The 13,340-nt window shown below is 38.7% G+C and overlaps 1 protein-coding gene across 1 annotated transcript in view; it reads left to right on the forward strand.

Annotated features, from left to right (window-relative positions):
- Kcnh8 (potassium voltage-gated channel subfamily H member 8) overlaps positions 1 to 13,340 on the forward strand; it is a 383,313-nt gene that overhangs the window by 14,043 nt on the left and 355,930 nt on the right. The window lies entirely within an intron of this gene.

Raw genomic sequence — 13,340 nt, forward strand, 5'->3', positions numbered from 1 at the left:
TCTATTCTTGGTCTGTGGGTTATCCAGCCTCTGGTTCTTGGCACTCCAGACAATGTCAGGAGTGGGCTCTCTTGCGGCATGGGTCTCAAGCTAGACTAGTCATTGGTTGGTCACTCCCCCAATTTCTGCACCACCTTTACCTCACAGCATGTCTTGTAGACAGGACAAATTGTAGGTCGAAGGGTTTGTAGCTGGGTTGGTATCCAAATTTCTCCACTGGAAGTCTTGCCTGGTTACAGGAGATGGCTGGTGCAGGCCCCATATTCTCCCTTACTAGGAATCTTAGGTAGTCCCTTGTAGATTCCTGGGAGTTTCCATTGCACCGGGTTTCTAGCTCGTCCCTGAGATGCCCATCAATTTCATTTGTCTTCCCCAGTACTCTCTCCCTCCATTTTCACTCCATCTGCTCCCTCCTGTTCCTATCCACAACCCCCCCACACCCCACTCCTCCTGCAATAACTGTTCTATTTCCCCTGCCCAGAAAGACTGAGCCCTCCTTGTTACTTAGGCTCTCTGGGTCTGCGGACTGTAGCACAATTATCCTTTACAGCTAATGCTCAATTATAAGGGAGTACATAACATGTTTTTCTTTCTGGGTCTGGATTATCTCACTCACTCAGGATGATTTTTTCTAGTTGTATCCATTTGCTTGCAAATTTCACTTTTTTTTTAACAACTGAATAGTACTCCATTGTGTAAATGTACCACAGTTTCTTTATCCATTCTTTTGTTGAGGGACATCTAAGTTGTTTCTATTTTCTGACTATTACAAATAAAGCTGCCGTGAACATAGCTGAGCAACTGTCCTTGTGGGAGAATGGAGCATCCCTTGGGTATATGCCCAGGAGTAATATAGCTGGGGCTTGAGGTAGCTTTATTTCAATTTTCCTGAGAAACCACCATATTGATTTTCATAGTGTCTGTACAAGTAGGCATTCCCATCAGCAATGGAATAGTGTTACCCTTACTCCAGATCCTTGACAGTTTGAGTTGTTACTTGTGTTATGGTTATTAGCCATTCTGACAGGTGTAAGATGGAATCTCAGTGTAATTTTAATTTGCATTTCCCTGAAGGCTAAGGATGTCTCAATCATTTGAGGTTTCTCTGTTAAGAATTCTCTGTTTAGAACTACACCCATTTTTTTTTTAAATTGGATTATTTGGTTTGTTGGTGTCCAGTTTCCTGAGTTCTTCATATATTTTGGAAATTAGCCCTTTGTCAGACACGGAGTTAGTGAAAATCTTTTCCCACTCTGTAGGCTGCTATTTTGTACCATTGATGGTGCCCTTTGCCTTTCAGAAGCTTTTTAGTTTCTTGGGGTCTCATTTATTAATTGTTGATCTTAGTGCCTGTGCTGTTGGTGTTCTGTTCAGAAAGTTGTACCCTGAGCCAATGCATTCAAGGCTGGTTCTCATTTTCTCTTCTAACAGTTTCAGTATATCTGGATATATGCTGAGGTCTTTGATCCACTTGGACTTGAGTTTTGTGCAGAGCAATAGATATGGACTTATTTCCATTCTTCTACATGCCGACATCCAGTTAGTTGAGCAACATTTGTTGAAGATCCTTCCTTTTTTTCCATTTTATAATTCTGGCTTCTTTGTAAAAAATTTAAGTGTTCATAGGTGTGTGGATGTGGGTTTTATTACTACCGCTCTGTGGTACAACTTGAAATCAGGGATGGTCAAACCTTCGGAAGTTTTTTTATTATACAGGATTGTTTTAGCTATCCTGGGGTTTTTGTTTTTTCATATGAAGTTGAGTATTGTTCTTTAGAAGCCTGTAAAGAATTTTGTTGGAATTTTGATGGGGATTTTGTTGAATTTGTAGGTTGCTTTTGGTAAGATGGCCATTTTTACTATGTTTATCCTACCTATCAATGAGCATAGGAGATCCTTTCCATCTTCTGTTAGAGTTTTCAATTTCTCTCTTCAAAGACTTGAAGTTTTTATAATATAGGCCTTTCACTTGCTTTATTAGGGTTAATATTTTATATTTGTAGCTATTGTGTAGGGTGTTGTATCCCTGGTTATTGTCTCAGCCCATTTGTTGTTTGCATATAGGAAGGCTATTGATTTTTCTTTTTTTGAGTTAATCAGCCACTTCACTGAAGGTGTTTATCTGCTGTAGGCATTTCCTGGTAGAATTTTGGGGTTGCTTATGTATACTATCATATCGTCTGAAAATAATGATACTTTGATTTCTTCCTTTTGGATTTGGATCCTGTTGATCTCCTTTAGTGCTCCTATTGCTCTAGCTAGAAATTCAAGTACTATATTGAATAGATATGGTCAGAGTGGACAGCCTAGTCTTGTTCCTGATTTTAGTGGAGTTGCTTTGAGTTTCTCTCCATTTAATTTGATGTTGGCTATTGGCTTGCTATGAATGCCTTTATTATGTTTAGGTATGTTCCTTGTATTCCTGATCTCTCCAAGGCTTATCATGAAGTGGTGGTAGATTTTGTCAAAGGCTTTATCAGCATCTAATGAAATCATCATGTTTTTTTTTTTTCTTTCAGTATGTTTATATGGTTGATTACACTGACAGATTTTTGTATGTTGAGCCATCCCTGCATCTCTGGGATGAAACCTGTTTAATCATGGTGGATGGAATTTTTGATGTGTTCTTGGATTTAATTTGCAAGTATTTTATTGAGTATTTTTGCATGAGTGTTAATGAGGGAAATTAGTCTGTAATTCTCTTTATTTCTTGAATCTTTGTGTGATTTGGGTATCAGGGTAACTGTAGCCTCATAAAAAGAACTTAGCAATGTTCCTTCTGTTTCTGCTTTGTAGAATAAATTGAGAAGTATTAGTATTAGCTCTTCTTTGAAAGTCCAGAAAATTCTGTGCTAAAACAGTATGGCCCTGGCCTTTTTTTGGTTGGAAGACTTTTAATGACTGCTTCTATTTCTTTAGGGGTTATAGGTCCATTTAAATTGCTTATGTGATTTTGGTTTAACTTGGTATCTATCAAGAAAATTGTCCATTTCTTTTAGGTTTTCCAATTTTGTGGAGTACAGGTTTTTGAAGAATGTTGTAGAATATTATTTTAAGATATGTTACATTTGTTTATGCTGTGGAATATTTGTTTGATGATGCAAAAATGTGTTACATTCTTTTATGTTGCATTTGTTTAACTCTGTGAGGCTGTGTTACTTTGCCTGTCTAAAATACCTGATGGTCTAATAAAGAGCTGAATGGCCAATAACAAAGCTGGAGAAAGGATAGGCGGGGCTGGCAGAGAGAATATATAAAAGGAGAGATCTTCGAGGAAAAGAAGAAAGAGCAAGAGAACAAAGAAAAGAGGATGCTAGGGGTCAGCCACACAGCCCCACAGCCAGCCACAGAGTAAGAGTGAAAGTAAGATATACAGAAGTAAGAAAAGGAAAAAGCCCAGAGGCAAAAGGTAGATGGAATAATTTAAAGTTAAGAAAAATTGACAAAAACAAGCCAAAATAAGTCTGGGCATTCATAAGAAAGAATAAGCCCTCCCTGTGTGTATTTATTTGGGAGGTGGGTGATGGAACCCCTAAAAAAGCAAAAACAATCGAAGTATGACCTAATGATTATTTGGAGTTCCTTGGTGTCTGTTGTTATGTCTCTCTTTTTGTTTCTGATTTTGTTAATTTGGATACTCTCTCTCTGCCTCTTAGTTAGTTTGGATAAGGGTTTACCTATCTTGTTGATTTTCTTAAAGAACCAACTCTTTGTTTTACTGATTCTTTGTATTGTTCTCTTTGTTTCTATTGTATTGATTTCAGCCCTGAGTTTGATTATTTTCTATTGTCTACTCCCCTTGGGTGTGTTTGCTTCTTTTTGTCCTAGAGATTTCAGGCATGCTGTTAACCTGCTGGTATGAGATCTCGGCAATTTCTTTATGAAGGCACCTAGTGCTGTGAACTTTCCTCTTAGCAACCACTTTCACTGTGTCCCATAAGTTTGGGTATGTTGTGCCTTCATTTTCATTAAATTATAGGAAGTCTTTAATTTCTTTCTTTATTTCTGCCTTTTCCCAACAGTCATTCAGTAGATAGTTGTTCAGTTTCCATGAATTTGTAGGCTTTCTGTGATTGTTGAAATCCAGCTTTAATCTGTGGTGGTCTGATAAGATACACCGAGTGTTCTTGTATCTGTTGAGACTTGCTTTGTGACCTAGTATGTGGTCAGTTTTGGAGAAATTTCTGTGAGAAGCTGAGAAGGAAGGTATATTCTTTTGTGTTTGGGCGAAATATTCTATAGATATCTGTTAGATCCACTTGAGTTATAACATCTGTTACTTCCATTATTTCTCTGTTTAGCTTTCATCTGGATGACTTGTCCAGTTGTGAGAGTGGGGTATTGAAGTCTCACAAAACTAATGTTTCTCTTACAAATGTGGGTGGCATTGCAGTTGTGGCATAGATGTTTAGAATTGAGACATCATCTCAGTGGAATTTTTCCTTTGGTGAGTATGAAGTATCCTTCCTCATGTCTTTTGATTAGTTTTAGTTGGATGTCTATTTCATTAGATATCAGAATGACTACACCAACTTTCTTCTTGTGTACATTTGCTTGGGAATTCTTTTTCTCTTTACTCTGAGGTAATGGCTATCTTTGATGTTGAGGTGTATTTTTTGTATGCAGCAGAAGAATGGGTCCTGTTTTCAAATCCATTCTGTTAGCCTGTTTCTTCTTCTTGGATAATTGAGTTCATTTATATGAGAGATATCAATTGAGAAATATCAATGACCAATGATTGTTGATTCTTGTTATTTTGTTGTTATTGTTAGTAGTGTGTGTGTGTGTGTGTGTGTGTGTGTGTGTGTGTGTGTGTGTGTGTGTGTGTGTGTTTCCCTTCTTAGGGTTTTGCTAGTGTGAGATTATTATTTCCTCTGTGTTCATGGGTGTAGTTTACTTCCGTGGGTTGGAGTTTTCCTTCTAGTACCTTCTGTAAGGCTGGATTTGTGGATAGACATATGTTAAATTTGACTTTGTCATGGAATGTCTTATTTTCTCTATCTTTGGTGATTGAATGTTTTACTGGGTATACTAGTCTGAGTTGGCATCCGTGGTCTCTCAAGAGTCTGTAAGACATCTGTCCAGACTCTTTTGGCTTTTAGAGTCTCCTTTGAGAAGCCAAGTGTAACTCTAATAGGTCTGACTTCATATGTTAATTGGCCTTTTTCCCTTTCAGCTTTTAATATTCTTTCTTTGTTCTGTATCTTTAATGTTTTGATTATTATGTGGTGAGGGGACTTTTTATTCTAGTCCAATCTATTTGGTATTGTATAAGCTTCTTGTATTTTTTTTTTTTTTTTTTTTTGGTTTTTCGAGACAGGGTTTCTCTGTGTAGCTTCGCGCCTTTCCTGGAACTCACTTGGTAGCCCAGGTTGGCCTCTAACTCACAGAGATCCGCCTGGCTCTGCCTCCCAAGTGCTGGGATTAAAGGCGTGCGCCACCACCGCCCGGCCAGCTTCTTGTATTTTTATAGGCATCTCCTTTTTTAGGTTAGGAAAATTTTCTTCTATGATTTTGTTGAAAATACTTTCTGGGCCTTTGAACTAGGAACCTTTTTCTATTCCTATTATTCTTACATTTGCTTTTGTTTTTTTTCGTGGTGTCCCAGATTTCCTGGATGTTTTCTGTCAGGAACTTTTTAGATTTAACGTTTTCTTTGATGGATGTATCAGTTTCCTCTATGCCTGAGATTCTCTCTTCCATTTCTTGTATTCTGTTGGTAATGCGTTCGTCTGTACTTCCTGTTTTCTTACTTAGGTTTTCCATCTCCAGAACTCCCTCAGTTTGTGTTTTCTTCATTGCTTCTATTTCTGTTTTCAGGTCTTGAACAATTTGATTCATTTCTTTTGCCTATTTTTTTTTTCTTAGCTTTCTTTAAGGGATTTGTTAATTTCCTCCGATTGTTTTGTGTTTTCCCAGATTTCTTTAAGGCATTTATTCATTTTCTCTTCAAGGACCTCTATAATCTTCATAAAGTTGATTTAAAGGTTATTTTCTTCTGCTTCAGCTGTGTTGAAATTTTCTGGAGTTGCTGTAATAGGATAGCTGGGCTCTTGTAGTGTCATATTGCCCTGGCTATTGATTGTGTTCTACTGGCATCTAGGTGTCTGGGTTTGGAATAAATACAGGTCCTGGGGCAAATTTCCAAGTTTGTGTTTGTTGGATAAGGGTTTTGTTCTTTGGTTTCTGTTTCTTCTTTGGTTTTCTGGTCTTTGTGGTCTGTATTTCTGGTGGCCAGTGTGACCTCTGGTCTAGCAGGGGGTCTCCATCAGAGTTGGAGGCTGGACTTCTAGTGTAGCATGGCCATTGGTCCATCAGGGGATCTTTGTTCTTCTGACCAGTGTGGTCTACACCTGGGCTGTGGATATTTGCCTGAGTAGGGCGAGAGCATAGCGGCAGGAGCAGGTGGGTGGTAGGTGCAGGTGGGAATGGGTGAGGAGCTATCAGAGGCCTGGATCTTTGGGCTTTGAACTGAGGATGGTTCAAATGGCAGGTGGGCTACCTCTTCTGGCTAGTGTGTCCTGCACCTGAGCAGTGGATGTCTGCTAGTGTAGTGGCCTGTTCATGGAAGTGGGGTTGGGTAGGTGGAGGTGAGGGTCATGCCAGGTCCTTGGGTCTTTGGGCTTGAAACTGAGGTAGTTGGAGGGTTCAGAATGCAGGTGGGGGCTCTTACCTGTTCTGACTGGCCTAGGCCTGTGTTTTTTTAAAATCATATCATATTGTTGCCAGAAAGGGTTGGAGAGGGAAATTTAAAAGATTCACTAAATCAACCTCATGGGCAAAGGAGCACACTGTTTTTACCAGTGTGTTTGTGTCACAGCTTACTCAACCTAGGCTGCCGAACAAGACCTTGACTCAAAAAACCAATAATAATAATGAAATACAATAAACCAGGGAATATGGTTCTACTCTCCCATCATTATGAGGCATTCCTGCACTGTTGTTTTCATGGCTTTTAATAATTAGTAAGCTCCCATTGATGAAATGCTTAAGGAGTGAAAGGTACAAAGTATCCAGGTTCTAGCATTTACTACTACCTTTATATGGTTATAAGTTCACTTGCATTTGTAAGAAATCATAGAGATACCATATATTCCTCATCCAATTTCCCTATGTAGTAGTGTCATAACCAGAAAACTATCGAGACTATTTATTTGCATATTTCAGTTTTAATTAATTTATACATGTATATTCGTATATGTGTATTTAATTTTATACCATTTGATTCTATGTGTATATTCTTAGAATGGCCACCACAGTCAAGCTGCAGAACCATTTCCCCACATAGAGCTCTTGTCCCATTCTTTTATAGCCATAGTTGCCTCCCTTTTAAATCCATGACTGTTACTAGTCTGTGTTCACTCTGTAATTTTATGATGACACAGCCATACATGGTAAATGCTTTTGAGGTTGCTATTTTACTTCAATGTCAATCTTCAGATTCCTACAAGTGGATACGTAGTTCACTTCCCTTTATTGCTGGGTAGGAGTCTTAACATGCACCTTAGCTCCCTTTTGCCATTTATTATTTGTATGCAATAAGTTGCAAGGACTTGCAGTTCCAGAGGGTTAAGAAGGCTTGGTTTCAAATGTTGAAACACCCTAAAGGAGCCAACAGAGCAAGGCAGATGTGTGCAGCTTAACCATTAGAATGATGGAATGTGTGCTTGAGCATTGTTCCAGTCAAACGGCAGTGATTCTCAAATATGAAAGGTGAGAAGTAACAGCTTTCTGCAAGTGTTCAAAGAAGGTAACTCATTAACAAGTTTCTTCTGGAAAACTCCTGGACCTACTGAATTCTCATCTTCTAAATGAAAACAGAACAGTTAAGTATAATTAAGAAATCAAAGGGGTTTCTATTATCTCAAGACTGCTTTTAAAGCATCTGTCAACACCTTGAGGAGCCTAGCACACACCTCTACCTCTTTGTGCCTCTCTATCCCTCTTCTTTACACATAGTGTTTGCATCAGCTTTCCTTTGATGAATTAGTTTGTGATTGAAAAAAATCTACAAACGTCAGATCTATTGCCTCAACATTATATAATTGAATGAGAACCTCTCAGCCAAAGTTTATTCAAACTCGTTTTTATGGAAATGGTTCCTTCCTTGTATTTAGATGAACTCTAGGTCCAGTTCCATAGCATTTCTGGTCAATGACTGATAATAGAAAGATCTTTTAATTTCTATAGTTTTTAAAAAGAAACTGAGTTAGTTAATAGAGACTCAGTGCCCAGTAGTGTAGTGGTTTCTTCTTGTATTTGCTGTTCAAGTGGTCAGACTGTCCTGGATACCTAGAGTGACATTATCAACTAAATGTTAATTACAGAGCTTCAGTCTCATCTGTGATGAACCTGGATGCAGGAGGAAAGAGATGGGGCAGAGAGGTTCTTAGTGGAAATGTACTGATGGTAAGATGCCATTGGCATGCATGCCTCATAATGCTGACGGGGTCATTCTACTCAACCACTGCTGGATTCTGGTGAGATGACTGGTGTACCATCTCACTGTTACATCTTTGGAGTATGACATTGTCTTTGGGGTCATGAAAAGTGATTCCACATTTTCTTAGGTTCTTAAACTTTATCCTTTACACAGGCATGCAGAGAGACACAGACATAGAGAAACATATAGACACAGACTCACAGATGCATATGCACATCCATACATATACTCACTGCTCCATGGTATTTATTACTTATCTTGTTCCCTTGACTCGGATGATAATTTTCATGTCTAGTTTATGACTCTTTTCACATTATTAGCGTTAATTGTCAACTTGACACAGTTCAAAAGTCACCTGAGAGGAAAGCCATGATGAAGAGCATGTCTGTGGAGGACTGTCTTGACATTAATTACTGTGCGAGGGTCCATCCCACTATGAGTGGTACCACCCATACGTAGGTAGACCAGGGCTGAATAAGATAGCTGAAGAAAAGAAAACCCTCAACAAGCAGTGTTCTCCATGGTTTCTGCTTCAAGTTGCTGCCTTTGTGTTCCTGCCCTGACTTTCCTCAGTGATGGGTGTGACCTGGAAATGTAACCTCAAATAAACCCTCTTACCACATCCTGCATGGATTGGTCCTGGAAACTTGACTGGGATAGTGAGAGGATGAAGAAAGGACAGACACACAGACAGAAGAGCTTGGGTCAGGTGGACTGTACTCAGTCTGATGGAGTGGCACCAACTATCCAACAACTGAGAAACTCAGTCCTTTATTATGTACAGCAGAGTGAGGAGTTACCTAGTTTCCAAGGGAGGTATCTGTAGGGGACCATCTTAGGTTACAACCATCAGGGAAGAAGCTGTCCTTTTGCACACACTGGTCAGTCATTTGTAAACTCCTGTAGTTGCACACACTATCAACATTTGCCATCCCTCTGAGTCTCACCACAGGGCCTTGCCAAATTCTCCTGGGTCTTAGGCATTAGTCCTTGCCAAGGCCATGCTCATGTCAAACTATGTATAGTCACTCAGGACTTCATCTGTTCTTTACACATCCACTCAAGGCTTCCTCTGCTTCTCACACCCTTTCTTTCTCCTAAGTTGCCATTTGTCAGAGTGTTTTATCACGGTAACAGAAAAATAACTAGAACATAGTCCACTGGACATGCAGGCTGCATCTCCAGCTTTTCTAAAGACATCATAGAGGGAGGACCTTCCTGTCACAATCTCTCTTTACATCATTACTGTGTTTCTTGAGGGCAGCAGGCTGACCATAGTCCTGGTTTTCATACTGGCTTCCAAAAATTTCCTGAGGATATTCTTCAAGTGTTTCACTGAAGACATTCTACATGAGCTGGAGATAAGAACTAAGACTCATCTCCCTCTTAAAAACCTAGTCCTTAAATCCTCTTCCTGACCTTCCAGAACATTGGTATCATTGAAGAGTTAAGACTATGAAACCAGTTTTTTTGTTGTTTTAAATTTTTGTAATGATTTATTTATTTTTTTTAATGTGCATTGGTGTTTTGCCTGCATATATGTCTATGTAAGGGTGTCAGATGCCCTAGAACTGGAGTTACAGTTGTGAGCTGCCATGTAGGTGGTGGGAATTAAAACTGGGTCTGCTGGAAGAGCAGCTGGTGCTCTTAACTGCAGAGCCAACTCTTCAGCCCTGAAAACAGGTTTTTGCTTAGCTCATTTGAGTATGTTGTGTTGACTCTTGTCTCCCTGCCCAAGTTAGGTTTCTGTTGCTGTGATAACGTGCCAAACAAAACCAACTTAGGGGACAAAACGGTTTATTTGGTTTACTGATACAGTCCATTATTGGAGTAAGTCTAGGCAGGAACATGGAGGCAGGAATGAGGAGAACATCATGGAACTCTGCTTACTGGACTGCTTTCCAGCCCGTATTTTGCCTTCTTGTATAGTCAAGGCCTACCTCTTAGGGATGGTTCTGCCCACAGTGGGCTCCTCTGTTGATTAGCAATCAAGAAAATCCACTCACACATGTCCCCAGGCTAATCTGATGGAGTCAATTTTTTAGCTGAGGCTCCCTCTTCCCAGGTGTGTCAAATTGGCATTTTAACTAACTAGTTAAAAATGTGGTGATATTAAACCTGCTATGATAGGACTTCAACAGAAATGGAAACTAGAGTGTATCCATTTTATTACTCTATTATATAAAAACCTTCTTGAGTTTTATTACTGGTGAGATTATAACAATGTTTTATTATGAAAACATTACATATTTCTCATGTATTTTCCCCAAGTACTCTTACTGACTTGAGAAGGAACCAGATGTGTTCCTGTTTGTGAGCCCTTCAGAAGACCCATATATTCATGTGCTCCAACTTTACAACCTCTGTTGGATACTTTATCTTATAAAGAAACATAAGATTGAAAAAAATCAAATCCCCCTTTTAATTTCTCAGAGACCTCTTTACTGGCTTAGAGTTTTCTAGGGTGAATTATGTCCCTTGGAGAACATAACATATTTTGCTGTTAGCCATTTATCCTTGAGTATCTGTTTATTTCTCAGTGGTTGGGGATAAAACTAAAAAAAATTTATGGGAAGAAATGAATGACCCTTGATTATGATTTATTTTTCATTTTGTCGTGTGTTAAGGGTTAATATGGTAAAGATGTGTCAATTTCTCCATTTCCTTAATATTCAAGTAATAGTAGCTTGAATCTATAAATAAATGAACCTATTATGATTCAGATGCTGTGAGTGACAGCTCCTCTTCTCTGATTACTAGAGTTACTTAACACATTTCATGTGTGTTTTTAAGTCAGTGCTGTGACATCTTCTGCAGGAAGGAGGGAGGCAAGCTTATTATTTCCACTGAAATATATGATCAACTCACAACACAGCACAGCTAATGGTTCCCCCAAAAAGTGTGAAGCTAGGATTTTGTAAACTAGAAAAAATCACCTTCCATGTACTTTTGCTAAGTGGGTATTTGTTAGCTGGTTGGTTTTTCTCTGTGATCAGCTGTTGAAGACCTTCAGCTTGAGTAGGGATAGGGACTTGATAGTGTTTGCACTCAGTATGTGACAGTGGATTAATCTTCTCTGAATATGCTAATTCCCCTTCTAAGTCATGGAGGGAGTAGGCCTCAGAAGGCTTCTCATATTTGCAGATAGTTACTGTCAGTGGATTTGCTGATTTTTTTCTTAACAAAACCTATTACTTCACAGTAATGGGAAGATCACTGCTATCTTCCTTAGTTGGGCAATATAAAAATGAAAACTGTTTTTGAAATAGCTTGGTTTTTTTTTTTTTTGGTTTTTCGAGACAGGGTTTCTCTGTGTAGCTTTGCGCCTTTCCTGGAACTCACTTGGTAGTCCAGGCTGGCCTCGAACTCACAGAGATCCGCCTGGCTCTGCCTCCCGAGTGCTGGGATTAAAGGCGTGCGCCACCACCGCCCGGCTTTTTTTTTTTTTTTGAAATAGCTTGGTTTTAGCACCTAGATAAAACTTAAAATTCTACTATCTAGATTAAAATTAAAATTCTAAATTCTATTATCTATATTAAAATTAAGTTTCTACTATCTAGATGGAAATTCTAACACCTAGTTGAAAGTTAAAAATCTGTTATTTAGATTAAAATTAAATGTCTACTTCCTAGATAAAATTCTAGTTACTAGGTCAAAATAAAAATGCTCATACCTAGTACCTAAATAGTAAACTTACTTTTGGAACTATGCACAGTTTAGAAAAAGAGCTAGGTCTTGCAGACAATCATTATGAAATAACTTTATTCTTTATTATCTTTTCTTTATTGCCTGTCTTCCTCACAAGCATCCATACACCTTGAAAACAATTTTGTGTGGTTTTTTTTTTTTTTTTTTTGGTTTTTCGAGACAGGGTTTCTCTGTGTAGCTTTGTGCCTTTCCTGGAACTCGCTTTGGAGACCAGGCTGGCCTCTAACTCACAGAGATCCACCTGGCTCTGCCTCCCGAGTGCTGGGATTAAAGGCGTGCACCACCACCGCCCGGCACAATTTTGTGTTTTTAATAATTGTTCCTTAGATGCCTTAGAGAGCACTGAATCCATAGTAGATATACAAACAACTGTTGAATATTCTTAGCCTGATACATGCAAACATGAAAATTTTTTTATTCACTTAGCTAGAGGTTTTCAAACTATACAGCCATTTGTGTCAGAATCTGCTGCTACCATCTTTATCACTGCTGCCACTGACACCACCCTCACGGCCGTCATCTCACTTCTCTCTTACAGATTTCTTACACCACATCAGTCTCTTTTCTAATAATGTTTGATTTATGGTCTCATTAAAACCATACTACAAGCTTACTTGGTATAATCCTCATCTTCTTTACAAACAAAGAATTTAAAACAGCAAAACAGAAAAATTTAGGCATTTGTCTCTTCTGAAAAAGAAACAGAATTACACTTGGCTTATTGCATATCTGGTCTTTTATTGTGGTTATGGTAGGAAGTGACTCCACACCACATCCATCCTTTTGGTTGTATAAGAAGGATTTTTTTTGGAAGGAAGGGTATCCAAGGATTGCATCCAAAGCCTTGTACATATCAAACATATGCTTGCCACAGAGATAACCCAGCATAACAGTTCTATTTGTTTCTATTTTCATTGCTCTTGTTCCAATTGCTCAACTACTGGTATCTTTGGATGTATAAGGTGTTGAAAGGGAAATAAAATGTTATTTACGTTAGATTAACCAAGAGAATAAACATACACACAAACACAGAAGCACACCAAACCGCACCCCTACATACCACACTACATAACTCACAAACACACACCACACAGACACACACCATACCACACACTTCTCTCACACACTCACCACATCACACACTTAGATATCTCAATATCAATAAACCTAGGAATAGGGATTTATTTCT

Source organism: Peromyscus californicus, unplaced genomic scaffold (genome assembly GCF_007827085.1).
Source record: "Peromyscus californicus insignis strain IS unplaced genomic scaffold, ASM782708v3 Scaffold_19__1_contigs__length_69161282, whole genome shotgun sequence".
Lineage (NCBI taxonomy): Eukaryota > Metazoa > Chordata > Mammalia > Rodentia > Cricetidae > Peromyscus > Peromyscus californicus.